The 12080-nt window shown below is 40.9% G+C and overlaps 1 protein-coding gene across 1 annotated transcript in view; it reads left to right on the forward strand.

Moving 5' to 3' along the window:
* Nucleotides 1–351: 351 nt before the first annotated feature.
* The window catches only part of lrfn1 (leucine rich repeat and fibronectin type III domain containing 1), a 159958-nt gene continuing 148229 nt past the window's right edge, over nt 352–12080 (forward strand). Inside the window, exon 1 of the mRNA XM_069712360.1 lies at nt 352–370. The gene's annotated coding sequence lies outside the window, so the exon portion shown is untranslated. The remainder of the gene's footprint in view (nt 371–12080) is intronic.

Consider the following 12080-nt stretch of genomic DNA (forward strand, 5'->3'; position numbering starts at 1 on the left):
TAAAAGGCAGGCTGATAGAAAGATCTGTTTAGTAGTACTCTTTCCAACAGTGTAGTCCCAGGCTGGGGTAATGAAGCACAGACAGTCATTAGTATGCCCTATGTGTGTCTCGTCAAATCACCTCTTGGCCTTGCTGCTGTGACAAAACAACCAGCCCTTCAAGTCAGCTGATTAAATGCAGCAAATCCCTGCGTTGCCTGAGTCTCTCTTAATTGGTTGTGAAACCTCAAACCGTGTTCACACTCAAAAATATAATTCTTGGGATTCCCCATGTCAGAACGCTCTATATTCAAGCTCACCAGGGATCTAATTTATCTGGGAACTCTTACCGTAAAATGGTAATTTGGAAAGACAGTCACAAGTGAAAAAGGTAAACTGTTTTTTTTTTTTTTTTAGAGCAGCACAGCATCTCTTTTTATATTTATTTGAGTTAGCATATGCACACTGCAGCCTCATGCAGGGATTTGACTGGTTCTCTTTGATCGGTTTTATTCTTTCTGGCATGCACATTCGGTCTGTATCATCCTCCACGGTCCTCCAGATAGGATGGGATTTAGACCCATTCATGCCTATGAAAGCAACTGGTAAATTTTAAGCATATTTGCTATAAACATGTTGCTTTTTTCCCAGCAATAATCCTGCAGTGTTATTATTCATGTTTGTGAGGGAGACCTCAGAAACATGGAGGACATATGATTGATAAAAGGAGGGATTTGTGCACCCCCTTCTCGGAGGAGAATGAGTCTCAAAGGTCACTTCCCTACCTCAGACAGACCTAATGGATATGTCACTTCTCTCCTGTTTGTCGTGGCTACAACCAGAACATACACGTCACGCCACACGTTAGACATGTATCCTCAAGCATGGAATTATATCCCACCCGCTTTAAGTAAGGCACTGTAACAATTTATATTTGATAGTTTTAAATTGCAGTTTTACTACTCTGAGTCGACGAGCAGGAGTTGGCCATTTTATTTGCCTGCTTTAAAAAAGCACAGAATTTGACGACAGCATTGTAGCGCAAATTCATTGTCAGGAACGTGTCAGCGGCAAGCCATTTGCAGGTATGAATTATTGTGTTCATACATGCGCTCAGGGAATAGACATTGTAAATCACAGGCAGCGTTCACATGCAGCACAATGCCAAATTGAATTCTTCAGTGAAAAACAGTTTTAAGCTGGCTCTCTGCCAAAATGCTAAGTAAATCTTGCCTGTTCCAAATTACAGTGTTATCCAAGCTACATTTGATATGGTTTATGCTGTGTAAAGATGGCTAATAATGGCTGTTATACAAATGAGAAGATTCTGGATTAAGAGTCCATTGAATAATGTACCATCAAGTCTACAATATCACTTTGTGTGCCAGCCTCGCTCATATTTTTTTTTCCCCTTGAAGAAGCTAGGTTTGGTTGGATTCTCTATTGTTAATGACTGTGACATTTCTAAATGTCTTGTAAAATAGGCCACATTGCCCGTCTTTGAAAGGGGAGTTGGGACACCTGGTGGTCCAGAGCTGGCCAGGGGCCCAGGAGATGGAGAAAAGGCTAACCTTTTAAAATAAAATGAGATTAGGTCATTCATCCTTGTCCCGGCATTTCCATTGCAGAGAAAAGATGAAATCATAGCAATCTCAGGCCCCCACACACAAAACCTAAACTCCAAGATTAGGTTTCACGCCGGCCGTCTTCGGCATACAGCGCAATACATATAGAGGAGTAGGATACTGGAAAGACGCACAGTTTCTCACAGCGTGGTGCTTCTGTCTGGCATGACTTTGTCTCCGTCATCTCCTCCAGTGTAAGGTCACTCCTTATCTCGGTTAACATATTGATTCTGGGAAGTTATTGTGCGGACAAAACCATCATCATGCCACTTCCCACTTCCCTTCGACTCTGTCAGGATGATAGTAATGTACATTACGTTGCACATCACACTGTTGTTTGCTGGGTGAGATCAGTGTGTTCAAAGGGTGTTCTCATCCCAGCATTAACGGTTATATAGTTCGGATTGGAAGATATCCAGAAGTGATGATTAATTCTCTGAAAGTTGCCATCTCTTCGTGCAGAACCATTCTGTATTCCTTTTGACTTAATATTCATGTGTTCTTACTTTGATCAGCTTGCTGTCAGTGGGAAATAGCTCATGATGAGGTGCTGCTAATCCCCCAGAATCAGTGCAGTGTTTGCAGTGATTAGTATTCTCTTGAAGTTAATATTCATAGTATTTAAATTAATTCATTCCCACTGTGCTCGAATAAAGCACCTGACACCTGTACAGAAGTAGACAACAAATTTATGACATTTGGATTTTTCTTTTCTCCTGGATTGCTTTTTATTCCCACATCTGTCTCTTTGTCACTCCTGGAATAAGTATCACCTGACTCAAAATCCCACAAAGCGAGTTAATTCGATGGGAGACTTAAAATAATACCTGAATAATCAATAGTGTCTCTACGCAGCACAAATACTTCTGATCCTTTTTTATTGATTAAAATAAACAACAAAACAATTTTTCTCACCCCACTTGTTACTCACTGAGGATATTCTCATTGTGGATGCTTAGTTTGATGATTCTGTTGTGTATCTGTTGTTGTTGGACTAAACTGCCATTTTGTTGCAGGTTTAGGTTTACGTGTTTTTAAGAAAGAGACCGTGGACATTAATAAACATGAGGACTTAATTTCGCCATAGTAAATGTGCCAGATGCTGCCATACAGGCTTATTTTCACTAGTAGTCTCCTGGGCAGATTCATGGTTTAAGGAGCATGAATAAAACATAACACACATGTCACACTGGTATCACACTAAAGCATGTAATACACCAGTCAGTCTAACAGTGTTATTGCCATGCTTTGTGTGATGAAGAAGGAGCTGTCATGTGCTGAGGTAAAAAGGAGCGCTAAAGAACCCATAGGGTGGAGGTTGCGGACTGTCACTGTCAAGGAAACAGAACTTGACGGCACTTCTTTTTTTTTTTTTTCCAAACTATAAGTTGTAGAATAGCCAGCAAGTTATTGAACATTGCCCCCCCCCCAAAAAAAAAAAATCCTCAAAATTAAGTAAAAGCACATGATCCTAAACTAAGTGTTGTAGTATAACAAACAGGAGACCATTGATGTGTGAAGTCATGTAAGTTAATGTTGGAAAAAGGACCATTAAAAAGGAAGTACTGAGAATGAATATCAGCTGATGGATGTAAATGGTCGCAGAGTGGGTGAATTGGGTCAAACTAAAACATGGGACGTTGTTCATGTATATTTTTTGTTCAATAAATGTCAACAGTTTTGAGTGCACAAAACCTGTTTTTGCGCCGGCGTTAACTTTTTTGTTTTGCGTGTACGAGTGCTTCATGTCCGCTGCAACACCTCCATCCTCGTGGAAACACTGACAATGTAATGTGTCATGTCAGTAACTTAATGATGCACATAACGTTCAGTAATGTAAAATTACTTATTTGAACCCGAACCCCGATCTCTTCATAAACCTAATGGAGCAGCTTTGGTAACTAAACCGAACAACAGGTGCAGCTGTGGCTTCAGATGGTAGAGCCCACTAATCATGAGGTTGGTGGTTCGATCCCCGATTCTTCCTGGCCACACGCCGGAGTGTCTTTGGGCAAGACACTGAACCCCAAGTTGCTCCTGATGGCAGGTGAGCACCTTGCATTGTAACGCGACTGCCTTTGGTGTGTGAATGTGCATGAAAATGGGAGGCAAACAAAAGGTCACCATATAAGTGCAAACCTTAAACTACTTATCTTTTGACTCTGCAAAGCGGGCGGTCGTTCAGAGAGTAATAATCACAGTAAGCTGCTGCATGAGAGGGAGCCAAATAGAGCAAGTATATTATACATAGTTAATAATTAAACCACACTTAAAACTTTCCAAATCTTAAACTTCCACCATTGCTTGAATTTTTCAGCTCTGCTTTGAAAGGGTACATTTTGTAGATATGCGACTGTAGCTACTGTTTTAATGCGCTCAAGATGCCAATGAAAATCAAAAGAGAAAAACAGTGTTTGATTCCTAAACTTTGTACTTTTAAGGGAACCAAAACAGCTGGAGGAAGGCAGAGCCCTGGACAGCATCGGTGAGTCAGAGGCATCAGAGCCTCCAGTCTTAGACCTCTTGTCATTCCCATTTAATATTTTCATTAAAGGGATTACACACAGAATCTTTTATAAAACTCATGTCATTGTTGTTGCAAATTTAATTCTCTGCCCTGAGGAAATTAACTGGGTGATGTTAACCTTTGGTGTGATAAAGATAAGTCCCCAACTTGGGAAAGGCGTTGTTTCATGAGGACACCACCATCCTGAAATAGAATAAACTGTTATATCATGCTTCAGTGGCGCTTGAACACTAAAACAGTATTGCAGTTAGTGCTCTGTTCTGCACGTCCACCAGCTCTTCTTTTTTCAAATCACAATCTACAGCTTATGCCCTCGGCATTGTCCCCAGCTGGAAGATCAAATGCTGGGTGTTCTGGTTTGGGGCCAGTGAAGTCGGTAAGGAACTTTTGAGCCACTGTGAAACCCTGTAATATGATCTGTATAATCACCACTTTGTTCAGTTTTGGAGAGCTGTAATCACAGTAGTTTTAATCTCGGGCTCTGCCGTGTGTGTGTGTGTGTGTGTGTGTGTGTGGGTGGGTGGGTGGGTGTTTTCCTTTGCAGTGGAAAAGACTTCCCATGTTTGTGTGCTCCGTGAATTACAACATTATTCCAAAATTTTCTATTGAACCAAAATAGATTGTAGTTGTTCCAGGCCAGTATTAAGGCGAAGGCTGAAGTACACCCTCTGTGAACGTTCACAAGAAATACATGGTGAACGTCAGGTTTTGCTTTCCCATGGCGTAAAAAGTACAAGTAGATAGGACCGGGGCTCAGGGGTGTGCCATATCATATCAATCACAATGACACCCGTGTCATTTTTCAAAGCTATAAAAAAAATGTATAGCATGTAATGACGTCATACTTTTACGCAGTGGAAATGTATAGCATACATTTGCCGCTTAGAAAGCAACAAGCATGGCTGAAAGCCGCTGTACTCTTCAGGTTTTCAGCTGAGTGTGAGTTTAATTGACGGTCGAGCTGTTTCTCCTCCGTTCCTCCTCTGTCCTCCTTGAGCTCCACACACTGAGAGCAGCAGGTGCACAGGTGAACGAGTCGAGTCGTAACAAAACAAAAGTTCAAGAAAAGCCCCAACTACGTTATTAATGGATAAACTTCAGAAAATCCGACCAGAACATTGTTGAATCTGCTGACAGTGGTGAGAAAGTAGTTGGAAGCTCTGCAAGTGATCTTGGTAGTCGACCTGGCAGAGCAGCAGCTCTCTGCACAGCTGCAGCTCCACATCTCCCCTCAGCTCTGTGTACAGGATCTGAATCTCACTTTGAGATACTTTTTTGTACAAACTAAAAAAACCGAGAGATGATTTTTAGTTTTTAATGAATACTTGAAGACATAATGTTATGTTTGTGCTGAAATAAATCTATAACACTTTTGTTGAAATTGTATGTAATTAAAATGAATAATCACATATTTTTCAGTATTTTGTCACATGGTCAAGAATATCATATATATATGGTGATATTATTTTAGGGCCATATCGCCGACCCCTACCGGGGTTGAGGAGGTGGTCATTAAACAAAAGTCATGTGATGGAGGTCATGTGATGAAGGGCAAATAGTGATTAAGTCAGAGAAGGGAAATAGACATGGACTGTATTTAAAACTAGATGTCATGTTCATGTAAATATGTAGAATTGGGGTCGCAGTGACCTTGAGCTTTGACCTTTGCTACTCAAATCTAATCAGTTCATCATTGCAATGAAGTAACTGTTTCTGCCAATAAGTGTGACCAGATTTCCTTAAGGCGTTCTTGAGATATCGGTTTCACGAGAATGGGACGGACTGACCTACGGATTTATGGACACCCAGAAAACGTAATACCTTCGGCTCTGACTATCGCCGGTGCGGAGGCATAAAAATGTATGTAAAATTACCCGCTGGTTTCCTGAGGAGGGGTTTTGAGGCACATTGTGGGTGCCTCCAACTATCAACTTCTTGGCAGTGCCTGACTCCGCCTTATTCCTTGATAATCCAAAAATATGGTGCGTGGGTGGAGGGGCAGTCTACTAAAGCCTGGTTGCTGAAACCAGCGCCCTGTGGAGAGTCTGTATGAATGGCTCTGACTAACAGTCTATGGTTGAAACCTATTGACCCCAGCTGACCATCTATACTGGTCAGTCAAACACACCTGTATTACACGCTTTGGCATTATGCCTGGTTAGCTGTTCACGCAGAGGTGTTCCAGCAGCCACATGTATTTCACTATATTTACACCTGGTCATTTATGAGGAACAACCATGATGAAAAATCAAACTAGTAAATATACACTTCTTCTAACACTTAAAGAAATCACGAAACTTGCAGTAACACCAGTCCACGTGCTGCACTCCTTCGATTTGACGACAACCTCTTAAAATCAGGAGGTAGCCAGCCACCACATAATCTGACTTTGGTGCCCTAATTTTAATGATTTGTCCTATCTGTGTAGAGACACAAGAAAGTTGAAAATAAATAATTACAGGATTTACTGAGACTGCAACATGTCCAACAAAGCAGCGTTGGACCAGATATTAATGGACTGAAAGTAATTTCACGGTAAAAAGAAATGGCTTTCCATGAACAAACAAAAAAGTTTAAAGCTGCAGGTTAATTATTTGAATAATGCTGCACCGTAATCACTGAAAATGCTTTTGTACCTTTGGCTCTAAAAGTTGTACAAAACTGCCAATATCAACTCTTCTAGATAAATACAGAGGCTCATTAATGTTTATGTCAAAACCATTTTTTTTTTTAACACATGAATCTATTTCATCATAATTACTGCTAAATCTTTAGCAGTGTAGACATTTGCAAATTAAATCATAAATATCCATTAACTATCCACACAGACTAAGTCCTATGTGGAAAGCGGCTGACAGGATTTAGATAAATGAACTCATGCATTAAAAATTCTGCCTGTAATTGTTCAATTTTAACCATATCAGATGGAGTTAATTGAATAATTATCTCCATTATATACCTTTTGTTAAAATACATGAAGGCCAAATAATAATATTGTGGATATTAGTATATTTTAGTGGTGTGATGTCTATAATTTATAATAATAATTGCTTGTGTTATTACCAAACATCATTTAAAATGCAATCCTGTACCAAATCACTGGGGTTGGCGAGGTCATGTTGATTTTGTGTAACCTGGACTGTAAAATGAATGTTTCCCGTCAAGTTCTTCATTACTACGTCACCGTTTAAAACCCGCTAAGGATACCAAAGGAAGAATGATAGCTTTTCATGGCAGCATCTGCAGAGCCTGATAAGCCGAGTCCAGCTGGTGTTAGTGAATCAAGACCCTTGACTATCTCCACAAGCCCTGTTGCAGTGGCCGGTTCTGAGATGTGGGTCTGGATAAGCTCCGGTCCGTACACTGTTGACAGCTTTCTAGCAAGGATAACCAAAAGGATGAAGAAAGAAAATCAGTTATGATACATGTTCTGCGGGTCACCACGCAGACCTCCTCCTTCAGTCAGCTGCTTTGTATCCAGCTTTAAAATGTGGCGTGCGGTCTCTCGGCTCTGCAGCTGCAACATGCCCTCTAGCAGGTATGATGGCAGGAGGGTGTAATGCAGGATTTTCAGAGACCTCAAACATGCGCTTGTTGACAATATGACACACAATTGTGTACAGGGGGTCTCACACAGACAGCCCCAGGCTCAAATATGAATAACCAGCTTGTGTGTGGTCAGTAACCAGTATGGAAATTGAGCAGGGGCAACATTTTGAATGACATAAAAATGGCCAAAAAAAATTATAGTTATAACTATAATCTTCCTCCTACTGCACAGAATAAGAAAGGAAACATTACTTAAGTTCAATTTAAATTATTTTTTTTGTATCATCCTTTTGTGTGAATTTTTCCCTGCTTCTTTCAACTGCTGTGGGAAGTAGTGCCTCATGAATTTTAGGTTGCAACAACACACTGATTAAAGTAAGCAGAAAAGCGCAGGTTGGGGAATGATAAAGGTTTGTTGAAGCTGTAGACGAGGGCTGTGCTTTGTCATTGAAAAAGTTGCAAATCAAATGGTTCTTGAAAATCTTTCAACAGTTACAGAAATACAGTGAAAAATCTCTGAATGTGTTATTGCTATCTGATAATGTGTCTTTTTTTTTTTTACTTGCTTTTTGTTGCTCAAGGATGACAGTTGATGTGCACAGGAGTCTCAGTTGCTGTTTTTAAATGCATCACAAAAATTCCCAATTTATTAAAGATGAGACGGAGGAAGAAAACTTGATTGATTGATTGCATATGAAAAAAAAAAAAAAAGCGCTACTACTGAATTCTTGTTTTACCGCAGCCTGCAGGATGCACCTGACATTTCAAAAGTTTGAGCCGTACATGACATCTTGGAGCAAATTAAGAGAAAAACCAGGAAGTCAAACGCAGACTTTTCTTCACAAAAACTGAAAACTAGATAAGCCTGTCTGTGGTTGCTTTGTCTTGTTATCGTCATGCCACATGGCTGAAAGTACGTTTTGTTTCTGTCTTAATTTGGGTGTTGTTGGAAGTAGTTTAACGTTGTTTGAAGCGAGATGTAAAAATTGAAGAAAGGCATTGGAGAATGGAAAACAGAGTAGCTCTACTCCATGTTGCTGTGATATCAGCTATAACACATAAGTTATGTTTACTGGTAATAATGCATGTATGAGTCGGGGGCCAAATTCATGAACTGAAAGACTTAGCCTAATAATTTGTAGCAAGGAGTGTTAGCCTAGGAGTGATTTAGAAAAACCCTCAGAGCAACTCTGAGCAAGGAAAGGACAGAAACTTTGATCTTAGTGAGGAGGTGTGGTTGACCCCGTTGCTACGTGTGACGCGTCCTTTTAAAACATGTGATTGGTTGATAAAAAAAAAAAAAAAAAGCACTCTTTGGGATAATGCAACCCAGTGTCACGGCAAAGCTTGAAATCGACACGCCCCTCCACTACAGCAAAACGTGAGATAGCAACGCTTGGGGTTGTGTAGGCGTGGCAGTTACACGTTTTGCTGTAGTGGACCCGCGTGTATATTACCCGTTTTAGGCGTGAATCTTACACGCACGTAAATGTCACGTGATAAAGGTTCACGTGACCATTGTACCACAACGGAGGCATTGGGATCAAAAGCTGTTCTTTAGTTGTTGTTTTTTTACCCTAACTCCAACCATTGGGTTGTGCTAGTTGTTTTTCCTGTAAATCACATGGTTAAAATGATGCAGTAGGTTTTTATTTTCCTATAAATCGCTAAACAGGCCGAAGCGTATAATAGACACGCGTCCACTTCTGAGAGGGCTATTTTTGTTTGTGATCTCTCTGGCTGATTGAAGGTTGCGATAAACCCGAGTCATCGCTGCTGCACACATTAATGTCTATAATTGCAGAATATCTCCATGCTGTGATCAATTTAATTTCCGGCATTGTTAAGTTTAGACGTGAGCGACGACGAACATCATCCATGCACAATATAATTTGTTTAACTTGCTGTCATTCAGCATTTGAATAATATTTCTCTTTCCTTGTTGTATTTACATTACATTTCATTTAGCTGACGCTTTTATCCAAAGCGACTTACAATAAGTGCATTTCAACCATGAGGGTACAAAACCCAGAACAACAAGAATCAAGAAAATACAATTTCTTCAAGAAAGCCAAACTACAAAGTGCTATCAGTAAGTGCCATTTTAAGCGCTACTAAAGTTCAACTATTCAAGGTAAAGTCGGAAGAGGTGTGTTTTTAGTTTGCGGCGGAAGATGTACAGAGTTTCCGCTGTCCTGATGTCGTTGGGGAGCTCATTCCACCATTTAGGAGCCAGGACAGCAAACAGTCTTGATTTTGTAGAGTGTTTAGCTCGCAGTGAGGGAGCAACAAACCGATTGGCCGATGCAGAGCGGAGGGAGCAGGCTGGGATGTAAAGTTTGACCATGTCCTGGATGTAGACTGGACCCGATCTGTTCACAGCACGATACACAACTACCAATGTTTTGAAACAGATGCGGGCAGCTACTGGTAACCAGTGGAGGGAGCGGAGGAGCGGAGCAGTGGGAGTGAATTTCGGGAGGTTAAAGACCAGTCGAGCTGCTGTATTCTGGATGAGCTGCAGAGGTTGGATGGCACTAACAGGTAGACCTGCCAGGAGGGAGTTACAGTAGTCCAGACGTGAGATGACCAGAACCTGGACCAGAACCTGCGCCGCCTTCTGAGTGAGAAGAGGACGTATTCTCCTGATGTTGTGCAGCATGTATCTACAGGAACGTTTTGTTGCAGTGATGTTGGCAGTAAGGGAGAGTTGACTGTCGAGTGTCACGCCGAGGTTCCTAGCAGTCAGGGTCGGGGATAACACAGAGTTGTCCAAGGTAGTAGTCAGGTCGAGGGTGGGAGAGTCTTTCCCTGGAAGGAAGAGCAGTTCCGTCTTGTCGAGGTTGATTTTCAGGTGGTGTGAGGACATCCACTGAGAGATGTCAGTCAGACAGGCAGAGATTAGTGCGGCTATCTGTGTTTCAGATCGGGGAAAAGAGAGGATCAGCTGGGTGTCATCAGCATAGCTGTGGTAGGAAAAGCCATGCGAGTGAATGACAGAGCCGAGAGAGTTGGTGTACAGAGAGAAGAGGAGGGGACCCAGGACGGAGCCTTGAGGGACACCAGTAGTGATAGGACAAGGTTCAGACACAGATCCTCTCCAAGTTACCCGGTAAGTGCGGTCGTTAAGGTAGGATGAGAACAGGGAGAGAGCAGAGCCCGAGACACCGAGGTCCTGAAGGGAGGAAATAAGGATCTGGTGGTTCACTGTGTCAAATGCAGCAGAAAGGTCAAGAAGGATCAGGACAGAGGAGAGAGAGGCTGCTCTAGAAGTGTGAAGCTGCTCAGAGACAGCAATGAGGGCCGTCTCTGTTGAGTGGTCTGCCTTGAAACCAGACTGGTGAGGGTCAAGAAGGTTATTATGGTGAAGATAGGAGGAGAGTTGATTGAAGATAGCTCGTTCGAGAGTTTTGTTGTATTTCTGCAATTTTCTCCTCTGCTTAAGACATTTTGAAACTTCTTCAAAGTCTTCCATCCTCCTAACAGTTTCTCACCTTAGGAGCTCTGTTAAGCTCTAAGATGTTTTGTAAATAACTTCTATAGAAGGATTTACTTTTCACTTTAAGGGAAACTTCTTAGAAAACATCATAAATATGGCCTCTTGTTTTTGTCTTTGATAGTAACAGTGTTTTTATTTCAGAAATCAAGAAATGTTTTAAAGAGTTGACAACAAAAGTCTTACAACCTGCCACAGACCAAGAAGTGCACACTCTGTATTGTCTATTTTGGATGAAATTTCTCCATCCACACGTTTGGCACATTTGTTTTCTCAGGTGTGCTTTGTTGATCGAAGGATTTCAGAATCTGCTGTAATACACGAACAGAGCCTGACTGTAAAAGACTTCACAGAGGTTATTAGTGTTTCATTGCAAATGCATTAATGAATATTCATCTGTATATTTTACAGTTATTAAATTACAGTCACCAGAGGAATTACTCTTTGTAATTATGCAAATGTTGCACATCAGTTTTCTGCATCTTTGGCTTTGTGTTAATGTAAATGTTGTTTGAACGAGACTATGAATGCTGCTTTAGATTACCTTTTTTTTTTTTTTTTTTTTGTTCGTTGGTTGCATGAAATAATCATAAGTGAAATAACATTACCGTGTATCATTCAGTGTTTCTTTAGTACGAATAAAAAGAAAAAAATGTATCTGAAGAACACTTTAAAAATTCAGAATATTATGTGAAGTTGTTATCAGGAGTGGATTTAGCAAGGTAATAGATCTTCCATGTGACTAACTGCTTTTTTGTTATACCTTATTTCCTTTGTCACGGGGAAGCTAAATGAGCTCATGTTCAAATGACAATGCAAGAAGCTGAGTCAGCTGGTTTGGGTGGAGCTCAGCTATGTGAATAAATGTTACTCAACATGAGTAGCCCTCAGACACTTTCATTTT

The sequence above is a fragment of the Brachyistius frenatus genome, unplaced genomic scaffold, assembly GCF_029030835.1.
Source record: "Brachyistius frenatus isolate BFR_SWC_R1_liver_20210118 unplaced genomic scaffold, ASM2903083v1 Contig_109, whole genome shotgun sequence".
Taxonomy (NCBI): domain Eukaryota; kingdom Metazoa; phylum Chordata; class Actinopteri; family Embiotocidae; genus Brachyistius; species Brachyistius frenatus.